Source organism: Arvicanthis niloticus, chromosome 17, assembly GCF_011762505.2.
Source record: "Arvicanthis niloticus isolate mArvNil1 chromosome 17, mArvNil1.pat.X, whole genome shotgun sequence".
Classification (NCBI taxonomy): Eukaryota; Metazoa; Chordata; class Mammalia; order Rodentia; family Muridae; genus Arvicanthis; species Arvicanthis niloticus.
The window spans coordinates 41,202,273-41,220,963 of record NC_047674.1 but is presented as its reverse complement, the minus strand read 5'-3'; the positions used below and the strand labels follow the sequence as shown (position 1 = coordinate 41,220,963).

Genomic DNA, 18,691 nt, shown 5'->3' with positions numbered 1-18,691 from the left:
CTCCTAGAAAACAAATACGTTGCCTTTGAGAGAGGAAGTCTACTCCGCCTTTTAGTTTTTTCCTTTAATGATGTAAGGTTTTGTGGTGGCATGGATGGTTTCGGGAGACCCTCAGGTGTCTCTTCCTTACTCCTTTGAGACCTTTCTACTATGTGACTGCAGAGACTGTGTCCAGTGCCTTGGCTGGGCATCTCTGCCCCAGGAAGCTTACTCTTTTGTGAGCACTAGCATATTTGTTCGTAGTTCTAAATGTTATTTGTACTTTATCATTTTGAGTTGAAAGCTGTTTCTCTACTCCAGTCTTCATTGCTAATTTTTGTCTACTATAGCAATACTGAAGGAATTCAATTCCGTCTAAGTATTTGGTTTTCTTTTTCTTTTTTTTTAAAATTCTTAAGGTTTATTATTATTTTTTAGGTTGGCTCACAAAAGGGGAGGTTTCATCATGGCACCTTCATATATATATATGCCATTATACTTTCTTCTTCTGCGTTCCCCTCCCTTATTACACCACCATCCACCCATTCTCTCTCTCTTCCATCTGGTTGGATAAAGAAAGCCTGAATATTTCATATTGTCCTTCTATTTATTTGTAAAGCACAGGTTAATTGTAGTCTGTCTGTCTTTTCATCACATTTCTGTTTTTCAAGACCTATGTATTCCTTATTACTATCTTCTGAGTACCATGTATGGTCTTCTAAGAATATATCTCTACCCTGTTTGTTTTCCAATTCAGAGTGATCAACCCTGAAGCTGTATATATACATATATATATATATATATATATATATATATATATGTATATATATATATCCAAAACAGACTCAGCAGTTGTATTTATATACTTGTGAATATATATGTATATATAGACTATATACATATATACTATCTATCTATCTATCTATCTATCTATCTATCTATCTATCTATCTATCTATATGTATATGTGGTATATACATACATACATACATACATACATACACATTTAAGTGTATATAACAATAGCAATCAAAGATAAAGAGACTATCAACTCAAGTGCTGGTGCTGGAGGGAGGGGGAAATGATGTAATGCTATTTCAATTAAAATTTATGTTTTAAAATGTGAAAAATGGAATATGGCTCTAGTATCTCATACAGTGAATAATTACAACTTGAGAATTTTCTTCTTTAACCCACACTTTGTATGCCCATTAATATAGTCTAGTGTGACCTTTGCTGTTTAAGATGTATTATCACAGGCTCATGTTAACGAGTCTTGCTTAATAATTATGTGACCTCAAGGTCAGATATTAGAGCATTCATTATTGTCTATGTTACCAAAGGTTATAGAGTATGTCTCAGTTTCATAATTTGTAAAAGGAGAATGCTAATAGTATTGACAGGAACATTAACATAACAGTTCCTGTAAATGATTTACCATCATTTTAGTTAATATTAGCTATTGAATGTGAGTCAACTCAATTTACACAAGTCATTTTTAAACAGCTTCCATTATTCCCAGAATGCTTATTTTAGTGTAGTTTCTTCTACATCCTCAAATTATTCTGAGTATTCCATTGCATGTCTTTTCTGTTGCTATCAAAGCCACAAATTAACTACTATACATGGTAAATACAAGCTAAACGCCAGGCCAATGGAAACCCACTTCCTCCCTCTCGTCTGTACTACTACTTGGCCTCTAGATAATATTTCTGGAGTGTTCTGCCTGGCCAGAAACACTGTAAACAAACATCCTGGTCTTATTCCTGTATTTCCCCTTGTACTTCTGAATCCATTGGAACAGTATTTGTATTTTAAAGCCATTCAATAAAATAATAATTAAAACACCACTGCAGCTGGCCAGTGGTGGCACACATCTTTAATCCCAGCACTTAGAAGGCAGAGACAGGCAGACGTGTGGCTTTGAGGCTAGCCTGTTCTACAAAGCAAGTTCTAGGACAGCCAGGGCTATACAAGGAAACCTTGCTTTGCAAAAAACCAAAACAATAACAACAAATACACCATTACAATCTTGTTATGAAAATACAACAATTATTAATTTGGCTTTTAGAGTTAAAGAAGATGTCGCAAAGGTAGTAGAATTTGAGATAAGACTGACATGCAGTAGTGTTATTGCTGGTGTTAGTGGTACTTATAAAGGTGTAATTCTACATCCAGAGGAAAGGCTCTGTATTAAGGCATTATTATTATTATTATTATTATTATTATTATTATTATTATTATTATTTTACTTAGAAGGCTTAGTGATTAGTAGATAGGCTGTGTGTGTGTGTGTGTGTGTGTGGTGTGTGTTTCTGTGAAGATAGGGATGGGGAAAGAGCCAGAGAGGGGGAGAACGATAAGGTTGGGCAAAGGCAGAACTCATTTCTAAACAGAGTTAAAAACTGAAGGAGCTGAAAGGGTTTGCAGCCCCATGGGGAGAACAACAATACCAACCAACCAAAGCTCACAGGATCTAAGTCTGAGATCAATAGGGAGGGACCCACGGCTCCAGGTGTGTATGTAGGGGAGGATGGCTTTTTCTTAGGGCATAGTGGGAGAGGAGGTCCTTGGTCCAGTGAAGGCTGGATGCCCCAGAGTGGGGAAATTCGAGGGTGGGTAGGTGGGAATGGGTGGGTGGGTGGGAGCACATCCTCATAGAAGCAGGAGGAGGGGGGATGGGATAGAGAGTTTCTGGGTGGGTGGGGAAATGGGGAAAGAGGATAACATCTGAAATGTAAATAAAATATCCAATAAAAATAATATTTAAAAAAGAAAGCTTTATTAGAGACTGGCAGCATGGAACTATAGAAGGTTTCTTAAAGTATGGCTGTAAAATACTTAGCTTTTTATTTTAGATAGATAACTTCAGACATCCATAGAAAGAAGATTGAACTAGGGCAGCGGCCCAGGGAATGAAGATAATGAAAATGACTGATGGGAAATTTAGAGGTGGTATCAGTGGTTCTCATGGTTGATGGGAATGGCAGGAAGAAATCAGTCAGATAGTGGGCAACTTCCAGGTGTCGAGCTTGATTAGAAAGAATGGATGGAGATGATGGCACCGTTGACTAAGGTAGATAAAGATACTTGGGATGATGAGATCTTCTACCGTGCTCCATATGAGGTTGCGAGAGCACTGTGGAACAGTCAGGTAGAAATGTTATTGCCGATTGAGACTAGTGGACAGCCCATTTATCTGTTGTGTGACAGTCAGCAGAGTAGGCTGGAATGAGGCATGGAAGTCAGCATCTGGAGGGAATATTTTTTTGCCTGGATTATTCCTTCTGGGCAGTAGAATTTGAACTGCATATAGGAGATACCTGCTTTCCCAGAGTAACCCCAATCATAACAATTACCAACGGGTATTCCTTGGGAATTTAGGAGGATAATAGAAGAGTGATGTGAAATAGTTACCCATCCTAGACAATGGGAGATAATATAATTGATTCAACCTAATCAGAGGAAGTCACTATAAAAGGATCTCAAATGTTCACCAATCTATAAATGTACATTTTTTTATTATAAAGCTGGTGAAGTTCTTCAATCAAATGTGATAATGATTTCTTTACCTATAGCTTTTACTGTTCCTATTCCAGAAGGTACTATTCATAAATTCATTCATTATTGATCAAATTTCAGTTTTAGCAGAGAACCATTAAGTGTGGCATTCAGAGACCTTTATTCTAAATGTATTATACTTAATGTGTGTTTTTTAGCAGTTACTTAATGATTCTTTCCCATATGATTGGCCTTTCTTCCTCTCCTCTAAAATTTAACCCCCAACTATGTGCACTGAATTGAGTGCAAGAGACAGAAAAAAGAAAAGCTGAAGAACATGAGTTGAGAATTGAAAAATATTTCCTCCCCTCCTCATAGGGAGATTAACTTCCTAATGGTGTCCAATTGGAAATGGTCCCTCCCACAGGCTTATAATGTACATACTATAAGACTTCCTCAATAAATTCCATTAAAATATTTTATTATCATATGTGATTTGCCATTTTGTTTTGTTGGTTATACTTGACTAATTACACTTGCACTATGAATAGGATATTCAAGTGAGGAAAATGTACAGTCAACAGAGAGAGGTCATAGCAAACTGGTAAAATGTAGTGCCTGGAGAAGACAGAAAACAGTAAGAGGACAAAAAGTATTCACAGCATTTCACTTTGGCACATCACCAAGTCACTTCCTTAAAAAATATTTTTTCCCCTTAAAATTGTCATAAACCATTCATTTACTAAATCAGGTCTAGAGTTCTCCTCAAAATGGATGCTAGCTCGCTCTTCTACGTTTTTCATAATTCCTGGGACATTTGCCCATCTCATACCTGGCTCATTTCCCAGGCTCTGTGGTCTTCCGTGACTACATAGAAACTCAAAATTCTCTTCTGCGGTCTTTCAGTGTCTTTAACCACCTGCTCTCCCAGGTTTGTGAGCCTCTAAAGGGATTTGGTGATCTGTCCCCCATCTTCCCACCTCTCTTCTGATTTTTTTCCCTAAATTTTGGATATTTTCCCCAGTACTAGAAACTCTTATGTCTGTACTATGAAATAGGTTATATTACAAAAAAGGAGATACAGTTAAATTTTATGAAAATCAGAAAAGTATATTTAATACAAAAATTATCTGGCATGCTCGCATTGAACTTAATACTTAGAGTTTGTCAATTTTTTTTTCAAAAAATTGGGGTGTATTTAATACATTTTACTCAGCAGTACTTTAGAACATTACTCTTTGATTCCCATTACACAGCCTCATCCATTAATTTCATTGGGTTTTTATCTCTGCTGTAATCGCTCTTGGAGTATTATACCTGAAGTTGAAGATAAAGATGTGTATGGTAAGAACCTATCAAAGCCATGGAATAAGCTAGACAGCATTACTATCCTCACAAGTGAACGGATTCCACTGACAGACAAGCTCTCCGGTGGCATCGCAAATGCACCAGGAAACTCTGAAGCTTCTCTCCTGGTTGCTCTTTAAGCATAATGATTAGTTTCATAGATCTCGGTGGCTCCTCCAGTGGCACATGGGTATTTCAGCCAACAGGAATGAGAAAAAGGTGAAAAGAACGCCACTTTTATATACAAGGAGACTTCCTAGACGTTCCGATGTAATTCAGGCTTTCTAGTCATACCACATTGCTGTATATAGCTGCAACAGACATCAGAACAAGCAGTTATTTGGCTGGATATCATTATAAATAGTTACAAGCCTTGGCTTTATTTGAGAAAGAAAGGAGAATGGATTTCCAGCAGAACAGTTATCTTTAACTTTTTGTTGTTCTGGAATTTATATTATACTTATCAGTGATGTTATTTATTTATAGTTGATTTTAAACAGCCTTGATCCATTGAACTTGAGTGCATTTTTTTTTACAGTCTTATACTTTACATTACATAATTCATGATTCTGAGCTCACCACAGAATGCTTCTTTAAGTATGTCAGTACCAACTTTTCTCAGTGCAGCTCCTCAGTGTTTTGTGGAAGTCAAGGATATTGGAGGCTGCTGAGTGCTTTTTGCTCTCAGTTTTGCTATTTATGACTTACTGTCTCTGGTAGGTACCACATTCCTATTGCATTTAATTAAGCCTCGAGAATAAATTATTAAAGAAGAACAAGTTTAGAAATCTCAGGGCAAATTCTACTGTTTATCGCCAGACAAATCCCGGGAAAACTTGCTGAGAGTCTTCTCTTTCTGAAGAAGCTGCTACATGAGGTGCTGCTGCTGGCGCCCTACTGTGCTCACTCTCCTTCTACTCTTGTCTGGTTGATCTATGGTGCCCTTCCTTGACTTCCCTATTGCATCTTAGATGTCACAATTCCTCCATTATCTGGAACTCTACTCTGTAGATGGGATCTCTTGTTCAGGTTCAGTGACTCTTACTCATGAGCAGATGGATGGCACATGTGTTTTCCGAAGCAAGACTTCCTGGGGTACACTTACTCATGAATGTCTTCTGTTGACTATATTCTTACTCATCTCCCTGTCTACATCTTCCTCAAAACATCTAACAACCCCCCAATTAAATTAATGCTCTGCCATTCCTCAGACTGCCTTTAAACTTAACACTTAAAGTGTTGTCTATATAATGGCTATTGCCACCATCCACGTGATTGCCAAATTTAGACAATGTCATATTTCACAGCTTTCTTTTCCTCCCACCATCTAGCCAACCAACCACAAGTATAGGTAATTCGACTACTTATATAACGATTTAATCTGAGCACATCTTTCTATGTGTACCATATCTTCTAGGGAGACAGTCAACTCTTATTTAATAATAGACCATAACTTGTCTTTCCCCTCTACTTTTACCTAGTCTATTCTTCTCATGTCTAACATATAATGGAGTTAAAAGGTATACCAGAACTTCCCAGCTTAAATATTTCAAAGTTTCTCCACTGCTTCCTGAAAAAAAGAAAAAGACAACATTTTATAACATGAAATACAATTGCAACGCTTCACTTAGGGTGAGCACTAGGAAGCCTCAAACTCATCAGCAACTCTCATGTGTCCTTCAGTACATGGTCCTGTCAGACAAGTCATTCTTTTTTCTGTCCAGTTCCTAAGCCTTTATAGTAGACAAAGTACACCTCTCCAGACCACTGCTCATTCATTGCTATCTGTGACCATGAGCTTTCATTTGCAAAGGAGTTGAATTCTCTGTGGATATTTTCTCATGACGAGTCACTGCTCTTCTCTCTCCCACAGAACCCATTGATTTCATTAATTCATGGCTAACTGCAATCTCCACAATACCCCACAGTCCACAAGGCTTAGAACCATATCCACTTTCACCTCTTATCCATGCTCTAGTTCTCAAAAATGCTCTTAGCACACAGGAGACATTCAATGACCATCTACGGAATGGTTGGATGCATTAATGATGGGAATGACTCTTTTATGACTGATACTCCTTTTTAACTGTGTGTATGGGTTTGGGGTGGACTTTGTACCCATAAACAAGATGTCTTTGTCCATAGGAAGCTGCTGGTACAGAATTGATTGTAAGCTTCATTCCTAAGGATTGTCTGTCTTTTGGCTGCATCTGGTGCATTCCCCTTTTGTTTTCTTCCCCTAACTTTTCCCCTTTGGTTTGAACAGGGAAGCAAGTGACAGCAAATATGTGTGTAGTCTTGACTTCTAGTGCTTTTCCTCTTTTGGTACTTTCTCTTTACTTTTTGTTAGATGCTACCTTCTTCTAATAAAGCAGGTATTACTTTGATACTATTCATTTTCACATTACCTTGCCATCTAATTTTTTATTTGAGGTTTGGTTGCAGAAGAAAACTGCCATCTTTATGGACTGAAATGAGCTGTTGGCAGCTCATTCTCAGGGTGCAGTATTGATTTCATGGGGTGTGGGGTTCTGCCCCAAGTCTAGCTCATATAGCTCCCAAATAAAAGGCACAGTAACTTGGTATTTTTATTAACAAGCCTAGACTGAGCAGCTTCTGAGTTATTCTAACCTATACCCCAGCTACAGGCCCTACAATCCTGGCTGTTTGAGTCTGTCCTGGCTTGTGCTGTTCCATGTATGTCTTCAGGGTGATCTTCTCTTGGCCACTTGCTCGTGGTGCCTCATGGTGCCTCGTGGTGACCTCCCCTCTTCTACCTCCTTTCATCCTCCATCTGGTCTCTGTCTGAGACCCCAACTCTATGTAAGCCTAGATTTCCTCTCTTTCCTGCCTCGTCACAGGCTCTAGCCTTTTGTTACCTAATCAGGGTTTACTGGGGAACATTCTTTACATCACATTGGTCAATACAATGCCCATGTCCAGACTGCAACTTGATCTTGGAGCACAGAACTCAGCTTCTGAATACACTGCACACAAGAGCAACCCTAACATCAGGGCCTGTGAACGGTTGTGAGGAGGAGTCCATTTGTCATGTGTCATATTCTCTAGGATTCAGCCTAGGAGGACTGCTGCAAAGTTTTTTTCCTATACAGAGTTACATGGCTGAAGATAATTAGTGATTGCTTTGTTTGCAAAGTCCTGTGTTCTGTGTGGATATACCTTCACCCACAAAAATCCTATGCTCCCACAAAGTCATCAGTGGGTAGAAAGCTACAGTTATGCAAGATGAATAAGTTCCAGAAATCTTCTGTAAGAGGCAATGCCTAAGCATAACCTATTTTGCATTTAAATATTTAACACAATGAATTTTATTCTAAATGGTCTTTCTGACCTTAACAATAAAAAGAGACATATAAACATACACACAAAAATTCTTGGAGGTGATACATCTGTTTATTTTCTTGATCACAGTGACATTTTTACACATATGCATGTGCTCAAACTCAACAAATTACACACGTGTGTGTGTGTGTGTGTGTGTGTGTGTGTGTGTGTGTGTATTTTGTAAGTTTTAGTTTATACCTTGGCAGCTCCATAAGCTTCCCTCTCTCCTGGGCACCAGCTCTGCCAAGACCATCAGCTTCAGGTAGTACCATTTACTCTTCCCAATTTATCTGACTTCTTCCCAGGCTCTGAAATGCCAACTATGTTTACACCGATGTAAAAGATGGTACCACCTCTGTAAAGGAGGATGCACTCTCTGGCCTACTCCAACAGAGAAATGTAAAATCACCAAGCAGTGGCCATCCTGCACTATACTGGGATCACCTCAAATGAAGCCAAAGCCCATGGGGTTTCCACTTGATCCTTTGGATCACCATCTCCAACAGGCTCTCTGCTTCTCCTCCTATCCATGTACCCACTCTTCAACCTGTATCCTGCTCCTCACCTGATGGCCAGTATACAGCTGCAGAAGTATCATGCCAGTATCACAGGGTTGCATTTGTCAACCAAGGGAAGCGGGGCTCCTGGGGATTTGGGGGTCCAGGTAGGATGAGGCAGAATTACTCTTTTCTGGCAGTGCCCCAAGCCCTGTTATTAGTGATTCTGGCCCCAAGGATGAGGAGCTGTTGATGTCTGTGGTGGCAGAACTGGGACTGGAATGAGCTAATGAGCTTCCAGAGCTCTAGCTGGAGCAGAATGAGTTTGATTTTATAGCAGATTTTCCCTCTGGCTACTGATGCCAAGTGCCTCTAAAGACTGAGGAACTAAAAAACCAAGTCTGTTGTAAGTAAATGTTACATTTGAAGACAGGGAAAAAAACACATATATTTTATATGTGCATCAAGAAACCTAATTTTTAAAATAGTCATAAGAGCCAGAGCCATGCCAGTAAATTCCATCCTGTTCCCTTGTGGGGCTTCCATCAGGTTGCTCCTGGCTTGACCTTTTACCTCCTGCCCCACTTTCAATGCCTTTCCCCAGTTTGCTTTGTTTCTTTCTCAGTTCCTGTCCTGCCTTGTTCTCATCCTTTCTCTTCCCACTCCCAAATTTATATTTTCTACTGGTTTTGAAATTTTAATTTTTCATTTCTTTTTATAATTTCTTTCCTTGTTCTTATTAAGATGATATAGGTACAAGATGAAGATCAGGCGGTTCTCCAGGGTTTCTCATGAGAAATAACAACCTCAGCTCCTTTCTGTCGTTATTTTCTGGGGTTCATTCAAACTCATGTTCAAAAAGTATTTTCTGAGCACCCTGTATCGACAAGTACTGTTCTAGTTTCGTGGAGTGCATCGATAATAACGTAGATTAAAAAAAACCCTGCATTTATGGGATGTCTATTCTGTAAGAGAGGGCAAGAACAGAAAATACAGAGAAACCCGGCAAGTGAAGATTCTAGTGGAAACAATAGAGAACAAACAAAGCAAAAGTCCGACAACTATGAGCATAGGAAAGAGGTGCAGACTAGAGCTCAGATGAGTCTTGCTGAGAAAGGCCTAAGGGAATAGTAGACTAGCTGTGGGTGGTCCAGGCTGACCTGATAACAATGAGTAAGCATACAGTGATGCCTGTTGTGTACATGAAAACCAGTAAAACTAGAGCAATATCTGATAAAGGCAGCGCAGGAGATGAGCAGACAGGTAAGAGGCATGGCTATTAGAAAGCAATGAAAGCCATGACATGTCTTTGCTCCTATAGAGTTTCTTCGGGGATTTATCATACCTTATAAACAAATGATGCCTTTATTAGTTTTAGATTTTAGGTAGTTTCTTTTAATAAAAATCTACTTTTTTTGTTTCACATTTATGTACTGTATTTACATCATCTCTTGGTCCTCTAGCTCTTAGTCAAGAAGTATCTTCCTTCCCTTCATCACCTTTCCTGTGCTCTCCCCTCCCATTGCTTTTCAACTTCATGGTATTGTTACACACATACCTGAATAAATATATAAACACAGCGTGCTGAGTCCATTAAGTGTTGCTCACATGGTTTTAGGGCTGGCTATTTGGTATTGGATGACCAGTTAGTAGGCTTGCTACTGGGCAAATAAAATTCTTTCTCCCTCTCTCAGAAATACTTCACTGCCCGCATCTCGTCATCCAGGGATGAGGCCCTGTGAGAATTCCTCTTCAGCACTGGCATTTGTTTTGAAATTGTGAAAGTTTTGTTCAGGTGACCACATTGTTGGGATATCACTCATGTAGAGAAGACATAATCTCATGGTAGCCTTCTAGGTCCTCTGTTCTTCCATCTTTCCGCCCACTCTTCTGTAATGTTTCCTAAGTCTTAGGTGTAAAGGTTATATTATAGAGTTACCAGTGAGGTCTGGGAAGCCTATTGTCAGTTCTTCTCTGTATTGTGACCAGTTGAGGGTTCCTTTAATGGTCTAATGGTCTCCACCTGCTGCAAAAGAAGCTTGCCCCTTCCTTCTTTCCTTCCTTCCTCCTTCCTTCTTTCTCTCTCTCTCTCTCCTTTCACTTTTTTTTTTTTGTGATAGCTGAGGATCTGTGGGTATTAGCATTTAAAACATAATTTAAAATGACAGTGGTTTAGGAACATGACAGCAGTAGGTTCTGTTAGACCCACTATCACACTAGGCATGCCTAACTGGCTATGTTTATAGGACCAGTTGTAATTTCCCTTTCGATGAACTGGTCTTAAGTCTTCTTTATTTCTTCTCACTCACTTAAGGAAAGTTTAGTTTGTAAAACATCAGCATACATTTACTCTTCTCCCACTTTCCAAATAGTTATATTGTAACTTCATTTATCTAAATTACCATCAATTTTCCCAGTATCTTAATAAGGCAAGTGATAAAAACAATTGATCTCTACTGTAATTTGCTCTTTATCATCTGATAAAGAATGACTTTTCTCTTTTTCTTTTTTCTTTTTTCTTTTCTTCTTTTCTTTTTTTCCAACTTAGTTGTTCTCAGTTTGTAGTGCCTATACCCCAGGTGTTTCCCAGATCCTGGTGTTAACACTACTTTATCACTGTGTTTGTATTTTCTGCTCCGTTGTCATTTGCCCACTAATCATATAAGAGACTAGGTAGTAAAAGTCACTGTGATGTAATTTACTTCTAAGCACTCTTGGGTGAGGGGAGTCAAAGAAAATGAAAACACAAGACAAAGCTAGGTTCACAGATAAATCATATTAATGAATCTGCAAAATTGATCACTTGTATTAAATTGCCCACCCTTAAATACATGTCCCTCTCATTTCACATGCAATGGAAGAGGCAGCACACAGGCTTCTCCTGCTTGTTAAAACATTGTGGTAGCATCTGGGTAATTCACTCTCGTTTTAGCATGATAAAAAGGACAACATCTAGATTTTAATAAAATCTGGTGTGGTACAGCACTCTGGGTGATCCCAGTCAGGTTTATGGAAAGTGTCAGTTTGAGGCCAGCTCTAGGTACAAAGCAAGACCTTGTTAAAAACCAACATAGACAACAAGAACCTGAACACTGTCAATATAGCAGACATAGCTTCTGTGTGAGTAGAATCATGGCAGTCCAGCAAACAAAGCTTCCGGTGTTCTGCGGGGCTCCACTTCCTGAGGCTCAAGCTTCCGGTGTTGGCCCTTATAGCTGAAGTGGAACGAAAGTTTAAATCAGTTTGCTAGAAACTTTGTTTTAAATACCTTTAATTATTCTTTTACTGTTTTCTTAAATATCTTCCTGTCTGGGGTACATGATAATTCAGAAGCAATTTTCCTGTCAGCATGTTTTCTTTCTTGCTTTAATTTTTCAAGGACTTGAGTGATCACGAGGGGAGGTTGTAAATGTGCTGCGGAAAGTTTTGTTCTAGAATTAGTTGCACAACTCCCATTTTGAACTTCACATGAAAATATTTTTTTTTCCCTCTCGAAAACTGGAGAATGAAATGCAGGGCTATGCTGATCATAGCACAGTGGTAAAGCGAGTTCCACTACACTCTGATTTCAGACAGTGGATGCAAAGCAATCCAAGAACCCAGCTCTAAGATGTACATATATCTTCCTTAGCGCTTGGCTCTGGGGTGCTTGATTGTTGTGGAGATGCTCATCTCCTGACCCACCTGGTGTGGAGGGTGTTTCGCTTGTCTGTGCCATAAGCATAAGTTAGGTTTACAAAAAGGAAGAAGAAAAAAGAAGAAAGAAAGGAGGGGGGGAGGAGGAGGAGGAGGAAGAGGAAGAGGAGGAGGAGGAGGACCAAGAAGAAAGGAAGGAAGGAAGGAAAGAAGGAAGGAAGGAAGGAAGGAAGGAAGGAAGGAAGGAAGGAAGGAAGAAAATTCCACTATCTGAAGTCTTTAAGTGCCTCAAAACATCTCAGAGTACAGAAAACCTGCTATGTCCCTTTTCAACATGGCCTACTGAGAAATGTTGAACCAATTTCAATAATCTTTATTATCATGTAGGTAGGGAACTTTCTCAAAGTTCAGTATGGGCTTTCACTGGGGGACAGACAGTAAGTATCTAAAAGGGAATTTTCTGTGTTACTTTGCTCCTTAAAGGCACAATATGCCTACCTACAGGTGGCTTTTCAAATAAACCCAGGCAAGTGATTCCTTTTGTTCCTTTCTTTCTGTAAAGAACAGAGGCTCTGTGTTTCTTGTGGTAACACTAAATCAAACTCTGTGGCTAAAAAGCAGATACAATGGTAGCAAGGACTGCAAAGGTTCTCCCCTGTGAGGGGAACTTAGGTGGGTCAGGAGCTGGGGGAAACTGTTCTAGAATGTTCCCAAAGGTGGTATGGCAGGCACATGAGGCCAAGCACAATACAAGCTTAGCAGTTGCTGCTGCCTTCCGTTGCTCCTGATAGGTCTACAGAGGAGGGGCAGGACATAAGTGACAAGGAACTGACCTCAGACAGAGGTTAATAACTGATCAGTGCACGGTTAACTTATATTGAATGCTATTGCTTCATATTAGATTTGGCCTAGAACCCAAGGAAGTAAAACTTTTATATGAATGAGGCAACTATATTGTCTCTTTATGGTTGTCATCCCATTACCAGCTAATGGGAGCATCTAGCTCCTTGCTTGCTTCTCAAATGTGTTTTCACATTAACACTCTAGTCTGCCCTATTGGTCTTTCTGGTGAGAAACTGGTTCCCAATTGTTTTGTTATCTTAGTCAGAATAGGAGTGAAGATGGTTTTGTTTGTTTGTTTCCTTCTTCAGAAAAAGACATGAGTAGCTGCTGCTGGGGGATGGTCAGTCTTTTCTTGTATTTAATACTGTCTATTCTTCCAGGATTCAGCCATCTTTGATTAGGTTATATGACCAAGTGATAGACGCCCAGCTGGCTCCTGTAATATGATAGTTTGCAATGATTACCATACAAAATACTTTTCTCTCCTTTTGAGAAAATTTTGAAGCATTCTGAAATATTAAAACTAAACCAAAATCAAACCACTCCAAAGCAACCAACCAACCAACCAACCAACCAACCAAACTAAAAGCATTATCATTCAAAAGCAACACTTACAAAGTGAAGGAAAAATATTTTGCCCAAGAGCCACATGAGGTTCACATCATCATGAATGTCTTCCCTTAGGAAAGGAGTGTAGAGCTGTGTGCATTCCTTCTAATCAGGGCTACCATTACGACAGCACCCATAAGATTTAGGGTTTAGTAACTTTTACTACAGGAACATAGTCACACTTCTTCATTGATAAACATTCCCTTGATATTACCTTCTAATATAATGAATCATGGTGTATATATACTTTAGGAATCAAATTTTCATCATAAGTGTAGACTCTAATTTAGACTCTCAGGAGACCACAGAGTCAGCATCTTGTCTTTCTTTCATGTGTCTTACCTCCTACACCTCTAGAAGCAGAAACATGCCCCGTTGGGTTCTTTACTTTCTCTTTTCTTTTCTTTTCTTTTCTTTTCTGTCTCCTATTTCCCTGACCAACAGATTCTTTTAATCCTTAGTATGTACCTAATCAGAACAGTTATTCCATGAACGTACTGGGAATAAAGTGCTTGTTTTTACAAGGAATCAAGGATCGAGCAGGAATAATCAGGTGCTTAATATTGATTGCAACTTTAGCAAAATATAGAAACATTATCTCAAGAAGATTGAAAAGTGACTTGAATTTTCCCAGAAACCCATATTTCTATAGCACCATAATGTTATTGCAATTCCATTATACCATGTACTAGAAAACCAGTATTCTCTAGAGATATAGATGCAAATTCTGTATTAGAAAAAGAGGGAGTTTCTTTCATTTTTCACAATAACAACTGACACACAGCTGGAGCAGTCCTGATGCCAGCCTTTGAAAGAATCCCTTGGTTGACCATCCCTGCTGGTGACTCATCTCCATCTTTTCTTCCCCTTCAAAGTTTCACCATGCCTTGCCATTCTCCTGCACTGTAGTGCCTCCCGAGCTTTCTTTTTTCATAGTGTTTCTCCACAGTGTGGATGCTTTGTGGTCCCCAGCACTCTTACATGCTTTTGGCTAGGAGAGAAGCATACACTTGTTTCATCTCCAAATTGCTTTCTCTATACACTTTTTGTGTTTCTCTCAATTCAGCTGACAATTCCGTCTTACTCTTATTCTTTTTTCCATCCTTCCTCTCTTCTTTCTGTCTTTCCTTCTCTGTCTAGACTTTCATCTATTGGTCCCTAAAAATATTGATTATGCTTATTGAATATGTTGTTGAAATAAAAACAAAAACACCAGTTACCAAGGAGATTGATAGATTGATTTTATTAGGATATAATTTACATTTTTAAAACCATATTTTATCATGTTTTAACATAAAATTATTAGCATAAAGACTCCTAATATGTAGAATTTTGAAATGCTGAGGATTATGTAGCCATAACTTGGGACTTAGAAGAGGGCCCATTTCTAAGTGATCTTTACTCGAATCTGTGGCCATGAACAAGAAATGGGGTATGTTGTTCAATGGTCTTCACCTTCAACCCATGAAATATTTTTAGACTACCTATTGCTTGACCAGGGAGAATGTAAGCATATAGAATTTTGCAGGAATATTATATGCGGGGAGATAGGTGCCTGTGGATGCTACGAGTTTTCTTTGGACGCACAAATAAAGCAGCAGAATTTCTCCCAACGATGAAATAATATTCAGAGATTTTTCTGACTGTCAAATAAATTCTGGAAACTCTACGATGCTAGGGCTGTAAAATAGGAAGTTAATGATACTAATTAAAACAGGGCCAGAAAGGTCCCTGCACAGCTGTGCTGAAGCAAAGCTTTTAGAGTTATAGGCAAGGGCTAGCATCCTGCTCACAAACACATGGCTGTCATAATGTGGATTTCAACAGAAAGATGTGCAACCTCAGCTCCGCGGTGTCCCAGAAACATGTTGCACAAACAATGAGGGTCTCTGCTTGAGTTCCCGAGAAAATGTGTGTGCTGTGTGGTTACAGAGAATGGTAATATTTATTTCATTGGGTTATCTTCTAAACGAAGCTATACGAAATGATCTCTAGGGTCAGGTGCCTTAGGAACTGCAATCAGAAAGACCACTCTTTACTTAATATCCTTATGTTTGGAGAACCTACATTTTTTTTCATCAGATAAATATTCTGCAACACCTCGAAAACAAACCATGCTAATAACCACTGCCTGGTCCCTGTTAAGGAGAACCAGAATGGATTTCTGTGAAGTGCTCTCTGGTTCTCTGCCAAACTTGGCAGGGGAAGAGATTTGTTTTGGCTTCCTCCCTCTCCATGCTTCTCTGCAGTACGAGGAAAGCACTTGTCCTGTCCTGAGACTGGTGCTCCATCACAAGCACCTCTCATGTGAGTGGCCAGAACAGTTTCAGCTCTTCCTCTTTAAGACAGCTGACTAAATGAGCGTCCTGGCAAGAGAGCATGCAGGTGAGTAAAACTGAGAGCCCATAATAGTGTTTGAGAATCTCAATCCAAAGCGTGACCAGTGGCCGGCTTAATACTCGCACCACTCAACGAAGAAAAGTGGGACTAGATTTCAGCTATCTGATGTCAGTCTAAAGATGAGATTACATCAAGAGATGCAGTATTCAACACCTCATCAGATGGGGGAATCTGGTACTGCATGTCTGTCTGGAGATCGGATCTTCGGAACTTTGAAAACAGAGGAAAATGAAGTTAATAGGAAGTTAATGATACTAATTAAAACAGGGCCATCCTTGCAGCCATCTTGAGCCATATACCCTGACAAGAGACTTGATTACAATAGCCTACAACAGCTGAGCACACTCTGTTAACATCTTGTTTTAGATACCCAGGATTTTCCCTTGGATGTATGAGACTTAAGGGCGTGACTTAGAGATCAGATTTAGAGACAAGACCTAAGGGCATGACTTAAAGGTGTGACTTAAAGGTGTGGCTTACAAGTGAGACATATAAAAGGCGAGAGACAGGCAGAAGAAATTATTAAGTATTAGACACTTGTAGTAGGCACTTGAGACTTGAGACAGGAGCTAGGAATTAGACACTTGTACTTGGATGAGACTTGAGACTGGAACTTGGAACTTGGAGGCACTAGAGACTAGGAACTCAAGACTTGGGACTTGGACTAAAAAGAGAGACTGAAGGATAAACAGGATTGAATCACACTCTGTCTGGTCTCCATTCTTCGTGTCTGTCCTCACTCTCTCTCTCTTGCTGAACCCCGACCCGTGGACTGGAGCAGCTTGGGGCAGTGCAGGCTCTAATAATTTAGCCCCCAAGGCTTTTGGCAGTGTGGGTTTCAATATTGACAGAGTGGTCCCTGACATTTTGGCCCCCAAATGGGCTAGTGCAGTTCTTGACACTCATCCACTTCCCTGTTTATAAAGCTCAAATAGCAACTGTGAATTATGATTTTTATAGAAGATACAAAACTTTATCTGCCAATATACCTAGCAATGTGATATTTGTATCTCCAGAATTACTTCCCTGGGCTAACGTTGAAGAAAGTTATTGGCACAGATTTTCTTTTGGGGAATGACACTTAATTCTTAATAAAGAATTACCATTAGTAGTTGCTAAGAATTGTATTAAAAAGGTGTGGCAGGCAATAGAAAGTTCCAGATGCCAGGGACCCAAGAGGTTCCCAGGACCCAACAGAGAGAACACTAGCCAAAATACCCAACAAAGGGGAGATAGAAACTGTAGAGACTATATCCAGTGGATATGTCCTGGGTTGAGGGATGGGGCTACCTACCAACCTCAAAAATATTAATTCAGAATTCCTCCTATCAAAAGGAAATGCAAGGATGAAGAGTGGGGTAGAGACTGAAGGAAAGGCCATCCATGAACTGTCCCACCTGGGGATCCATCCCAACTGCAGACACCAAACCCAGACACTATTGCTGATGCCAAGAAGTACTTGCTGACAGGAGCCTGGTATAGCTGTCCCTTGAGAGGCTCTGTCAGAGCCTGACCAATACAGATGCAGATGCTTGCAGCCAACCATTGGACTGACCACGGGGACCCCAATGGAGAAATTAGGATAAGGACTGAGGGTGCTGAAGGAGTTTGCAACCCCATAGGAGGAAGAACAATATCAACCAACCCGACCCCCCACCCCCCACCCCAAAGCTCCCAGGGACTAAACCACCAACCAAAGAGTACACATGGGGGGACCCATGGCTCCAACTGGATATGTAGCAGAGGAAGGTCTTATCAGGCATCACTGGGACATTCAATGACTCAGGGTAGGGGAATGCTAGGGAGATAAGGCAGGAGTGGGTGGATGGGTGGGGGAGCACCCTCATAGAAGTAGAAGAAGGAGAGGAGATAGGGAGTTTGTGGAGGGTAAATTGGGAAGGTGGATAACATTTAAAATGTAAATAAATAAAATAACCAATTTAAAAAATCTGAACACACACACACAGACACACACACAAAGGTGTGTCAGGGGTTACAGATTCAGGTGAGTAGTGAAACACTTATTTAGTATGACCAAGGTCCTGTTTCAATCCCTGGTACAATAACAACATCAACCAAAGAGCCACGACTGGGCTTGGAGAATTATCTGATAGGAACACTGGTGAGCTGTGAGCACACAGCTCATCTCTCTTTGATTGCTTTTACATTTCTCTCCCCACCAACACACATTAAAAGCAATTCTTCAAGGAGAAACAAACCCCCAAATAAATAAAAATGTCCCTCAGGACAATATGTACCTTGTATTTATGATTATTTGACTTCCATATAAGTTGTCTTAATTATACCTTAAGAGTTGAAGTTTTTGATAATTTTCCAAGTTAATACACTGTGGGACAAAATTCAAACTCTTATAGCATCTCCAGTATTAATGATTTATCATGATTTCTTGATGGATAGGCTATGTCATATCCCTCCCAGTTTACAGGACAGGTGCAAGTCACCTTCTGCAGCATTCTTCTCTCTTTATGACATGATTTTACAGCTATGAAGTAAAATGAGTAGAACGGATCTCTC

The 18,691-nt window shown here is 39.7% G+C and overlaps 1 pseudogene; it reads left to right on the top strand.

Moving 5' to 3' along the window:
• The first annotated feature begins 3,036 nt into the window (after positions 1 to 3,036).
• Positions 3,037 to 9,028, top strand: LOC117722256 (cbp/p300-interacting transactivator 1 pseudogene; annotated as a pseudogene).
• Positions 9,029 to 18,691: the final 9,663 nt, after the last annotated feature.